This window comes from Ochotona curzoniae, unplaced genomic scaffold (assembly GCF_017591425.1).
Source record: "Ochotona curzoniae isolate NIBS_2020 unplaced genomic scaffold, NIBS_Ocur_1.0 scaffold_1852, whole genome shotgun sequence".
Taxonomy (NCBI): domain Eukaryota; kingdom Metazoa; phylum Chordata; class Mammalia; order Lagomorpha; family Ochotonidae; genus Ochotona; species Ochotona curzoniae.
The window spans coordinates 5,587,249-5,592,734 of record NW_024467087.1 but is presented as its reverse complement, the minus strand read 5'-3'; the positions used below and the strand labels follow the sequence as shown (position 1 = coordinate 5,592,734).

General features: G+C 38.8%; 1 pseudogene; it reads left to right on the top strand.

Annotated features, from left to right (window-relative positions):
- Nucleotides 1–402: 402 nt before the first annotated feature.
- LOC121169452 lies at nt 403–882 on the top strand (annotated as a pseudogene).
- Nucleotides 883–5,486: the final 4,604 nt, after the last annotated feature.

Genomic DNA, 5,486 nt, shown 5'->3' with positions numbered 1-5,486 from the left:
GGGAAAAGCTCCATCACATTTTTAAAGGACACCAAAAGCAAATATGCATGGATATGCCTACATTGGACGTTAACACTACTTTATAATAAAGGAAAGAGTATAAGGAAAGAAAAAAAAATCTCAAAAATGGAGGAAAATAATGATGTATCTGAAAAGGAGTTAGTAAGTAAAGCATAGGGCGCATTCTAACACTTTAACAAGGGGAAGGAACTTGGTTAGAAAATAGTCCGATAACCTGACAGATTTGGTGAACAAGCATAGGAAATGATGTTCAATATCATGTAACTTTACAGAAATACAAATTTTAAAGTGGCAAAATATCATCTCAAAACCATTGCTATGGTCTCTATTAAAACGAATCAACAGAAGCACAGGCCAGCCTTGGAGCTCTGGCGACGCAAGATGGCCGCCACCACCACGGCTTGGGAGCAAAAGTCGCTCGTAATTTCTGACTGTTGGAAGAAGTCTAAGAAGGCTAGAAAGGAGTAAGAGATGGTACCGTTAGCTGGGGTCTAGAAAAAATCACAGAAGACATGGCATTAACAAGATGGCCGGGGATGATAATTGGGCCTCCACGAACAATTTATGAAAACCGAATATACAGCCTTAAAATAGAGCATGAACCCAAATATCCAGAACCCCCCATCCCACCCTTTGTGTAACAAAAATTGATATGAACAGAGTGGTGGACCTCAGGGCCATTTCAGTGCTGGCCGAATGGCAGAATTTACATGAGATTAGTGCTGCAGCAGCTGTGGCACCTCTTGATGGCAAGAGAACCTAAAGCTTCCTCAGCCACCCCAAGGACAGTGCTACAGCAACCAGGCCTCAGGAAGCCGGCTGCCAGGCAGGACACCTGCTCCACAGCACTCCATTTTCTAGGCTTATCTAGCTGACCTCCAAGTACTGGAAAGGAAGTTCCCATTCAAAAGCAATTTATCTAAGGACACAGTACATAATAGTAATTTTTTTGTCCACTTGAAATATATAAGTTGTGCTATAATATCCTGTCAAGTATAACTACGGTCCACGTAGTTGAACTTCCGGGATCAAGAAAACGTATTTAAATCAATTCCCAGCCTCACTGGTGGGACACAGCTAATTCAACTGTGAAAAGACACGTCACACAGTCACTTTGCTGATGCTGACTAGGCCTGGGCCCCTGACTCCCTTCCCCTCTACTGCCACCTACCCTCCTGCCAACCCTGCAGCTTGACCTGGCACTCTAGAGGAGAGGTGACAGTTTCAGGTGCGGCCTTGGGACTACCGCAGGGGTGTGGAGGTGCCTCTCACCCTGGATTATTTCTTGAGTCTTAAATGGTACCCAAACCAGTCATCATGCTGTCCCCTGCCTCCCTCCCCCACCAATGGCCAAAGCATAGATTGTAACCTTTCTCCCCACCTCTGAAGCTGACCTTCAGTGTGGCCTCCAGGGTTTGCCCACACCTTGCTCCCCTACTCCATGTAGGGGTTTATGTCTCCCTTTCCCTCAAGCCCTTTGTGCTCTGTCACCTCTACACTCCTGACACTTCCAGCAGGGAGGCCTCCTGGAGCTGGGGAACTGCATCCACTCTGAACCAGCCCTGCAAGTGAGTGCCTGCCCACAGCCCTGTGCTGGGTCCCAGCAGCTACAGATGTGTACTCCCAGCTTGGATTCTTAGAGGGCAGTGGGGACCCTTTGTATTTCTATGTGGGGACAGGCCTCCAGGAGACCCATTGGCACCCAGCAGTGCAATGTATCACCCTCTCCCATAATTGCCTCTGCTTTTCAATGTGGAAGATGTTGTAGACAGCGCTTTCACTTGGGGTATCCATGATGACTTGGGTCGAATTTGGAATCAGACAAGTGGAACAGAGAGAACCTCAGAGCTGCACTGCGGGGCTGGGCCAGTGAGTGCAGGCTCGGACATGGAAGTGGGCATGCACTGCAGAGTGCGGAGGAGGGCAGCCCCGCCCCTGGCTCCAGGCACACTTTCCCTTCACCTGCCAGGACTGGAGGCTGTAGCATGGATGATAATGAAATAAAAGCAAGTCATAGTATCAAAAAACAAACAAACAAACAAACAAAACACAAACAAAGAAACAAACTGACAGAACTAGTGAAAATAACTGCTAGCAAGGTTGTGGTAAAACTAGAACGGTTGTGCAGAATACTGTGAAGTTTCCTGAAAAATACATGAATAAACAAGTAGCATTATTTGATCTAGCAATGCCACTTCTAGAATTTTGCTAAAAGATACCACTTTTAGAATTCATTTTCTAGAGGAATCGGAATCAAAATAATTAAGAAGGAATTTGTGTGTCGCATGCTCATTGCAGCAATATTCACAAGTGAAGAGGTGCAAACAACCAAATGGCTATTGATAGTTGGGTAAAAAGAACATTATGAATACATATAATGAAAGATTATCCCATCCAGCAAAAGAGGAAGATCTTGCCACATGCCCAAATAAAAGGAAACCTAGACGACATTGTAATAATTGAAATTAATCACTCACAGGAATACAAATGCTGCATGATTTTGCTTATATGAGATATCAAGAGCAATCAAACTCATTAGTATCACTGAGTGATTAGCAAGGGCTTAAAGAGAAGGGAGAGAGATGCTCTTCAGTGGGTATAGAATTTAGGATTTACAAGACAAAAATGTCCTAGAGACTTATTATACTAAAATACTGCTGAAGAGCACAATTAAAATCATTAGGGTAATTTTATTTTGTTTGCTTTCATTTTGATGAATTTTTTGAAAAATAAAAATTTTACCAAAACACTGTTTTGAACATTCACAATCAGAATTAATTAAAGACAAAACAAACATTTTTTTTCTAGTTTTTCTCTTTTTCTCAATGTGTACCAGAACAATCAGTTCTGCATATAAATTTCAGTTCAACTACCTGCTGCTTAGTATTTCAGAAACAAATAACTTCAATTGTAGAATTGCCATTAAATGTATGTATTGGATACAGTACTTATTAGATATCTAGTTTTGGACATGTTAAATATTCTGATGTGGTGTATCTTGCTTCAAATATATGTTTGCTACTGACTTAAAAATATATCTAAAATGATGTTTTGGAATGTTTGTTTTTCCACATAGGATTTTTGAAATCTATTATGTTAATATTTCTTTCAACCACCAGATGGCATGTGCTTTGCTGCTAAGATATACAATTAAACTATAATAAAGATGTATCCTAAAGAGATGAATTGCGTCTTGTTTTTGCAGAGTTAACAGAAAAATAATTGTAGCAGTTTTGTCATAAATTTAATCCTTGAAATGAATAGTTAGATGCTAATAGGTTTCCTAGTTAGGAACATGTCGCCCACAGTTAGGAGCTGTAGGATAGACATTTGTTCCAAGGTACCTAAGAAGTCATACACGGCCAATCAGCAACCAGAAGGCCAGGGATGTTCAAAGTGTGGTTGAAATCAAGTTCAAAAGCATCCAAAAATAGGGAAATTTAAGTTACAATTCTGATTCTAAGACCTGAGAAATCAGAGTGGAAAAAAAAAGATAACAGATTTCACTAAGTTCAAAATATTTATTTTGTTTATGAAACAATGAAGCATGTGCTTTTTGAAAGATTTAATAGAAAAATGTAAATTGTATGTGTGCATTTTGGGTATACAGTACATTGTTTGCATACACACTCACACACATATACACAAGTTGACATGCAGTGATGCTCTAATGATCCTGTGTCCCAAATCCAGAGAGCATAAAGATCTGATGTCCATAGGCAGGATGCACAGACGTCAGCATTAGAAACTTTGTCTCTCTCTCTCTGTCTTTTTTTTTTTTTGCTATATGCAAACTGGCAGATGATTGAATTGTGGCCATGAACACCAATGGTGGAGCTATTCCACTCAGTCCACTAACTCCCATGACAGTCTTTTCAAAAAGCACCCTTAGAAACACACATAGAAATATCATTTTACCAAGTCTCCAGATTTTTCTATTTAAATTATAGTTAATTTTTTTGGGGGGACAATATCAAAGTCCTCTTTCTTTAGAAGTTATTATAATCATTTAGATATAATTGGAAACACAGAAATTCACTGTAAATATTTAATAAATAAATGTTTCTAGGCTACACTGACAATGGGGTTGAATCACTTAAAATTTCAAACAGTGTTAATATTTAAGGAATTGTTAGAGTGAGAAATTTATGAAATGTGCAATAATTGAATGTTTTATACAGCACTGTGTTAAAATAAATAGTTGTGGTGTTAAAGGTAATATTCATTCATATGGACACTACTTGACTGATGGGTTGTACAGTACCTGCGCTGTGTCTACGTCTTCTTTAGACAGAATAGTATATGTACATTCATTATTTAAAGATCACAAAGTAGTCTTTAAATAAATAAAATCTTTGAATAAACAGCACCACTAAGTAGGTACTAGTATCAACTCCATTTTGTAGGTGAAGAAACTGAAGTGCAGTAAGCATAAACATGAGCCAGAAGGTTAATAGATCATATGGGCAGGCTAAAAGCAGTGTGTTCCCTCCCAGTTTTCACTTTGTTTTTCATCATTTCTACAATGAACATGTATTTTTTTTATATCATTAAAATAGCATGTTTTTAGGATGTTTGCACCTTTGCTTCTGACAGGTACACACATTGAGTTTAACATCTCAACCAGAAGACAAGTGTCAGGCTCAGCTACCTCCATTAGTTTTTGTGTAGTCACTGCATGTGTGTGCCATTTTACACAGAGAAAGCAAAGACAGAATACTCAATAAGAGGAAACGCTGGCCCCTCACTTTAGGAAATCACAATGAAAAAAAAAAAAATGTCAGACATGCTCAATCTCACCAGAGGGGTGAGTACACAAACAGCCTCCCGGTGAAACCTACAAGGAAAATATGGCTAGGTAGAATTTTTCTTGGGGGCAATAAAAACAACAGTTCTCTGCAAATCCCAGCTGAAAATATAGGATGCCACTAAGATTTTTTAGGTCTTATAATGATGTCAAGTGCAGTGAAAATACACTCTCTTCCATTTTCAGCCCTGGAGGCTTTGAACTCAGTCTTTCTTACAACACAGCTAAGTTATATTTTAAATGTAAAAGGAAATTGGGCCACCAAAAAAAGGGACACAAACAACCTGATAAAACTCACTTTGATCCCCATCATCTGACAAGCAATTATTAAGCACAAAATATGAACATGGAGCAGAAAGAGCTAGGCTCTAAGAATGCCAAGATAAATATGTGTCATGGATCAAGTTGTTTTTTTTTTTTTTTTTTTTTTTTTTGCCTAGCAGACACAAGAATGAAAACAGTTCATTTTAGTATAATGGAATAAGTATAAGAAATATTTTCAAAGAGTTGCTGGGTTTATGACATTCAGAGAAAATAAGATAAACATAGATCCTCATGGGGTTACAGTTGCTGCTAGATATAATGATTTTCTTTATGCACCAGGTGTGTGCCTAATTTATAAACTCTGTGAAAGGCAAGAACCATGTCTGTTTTGTTC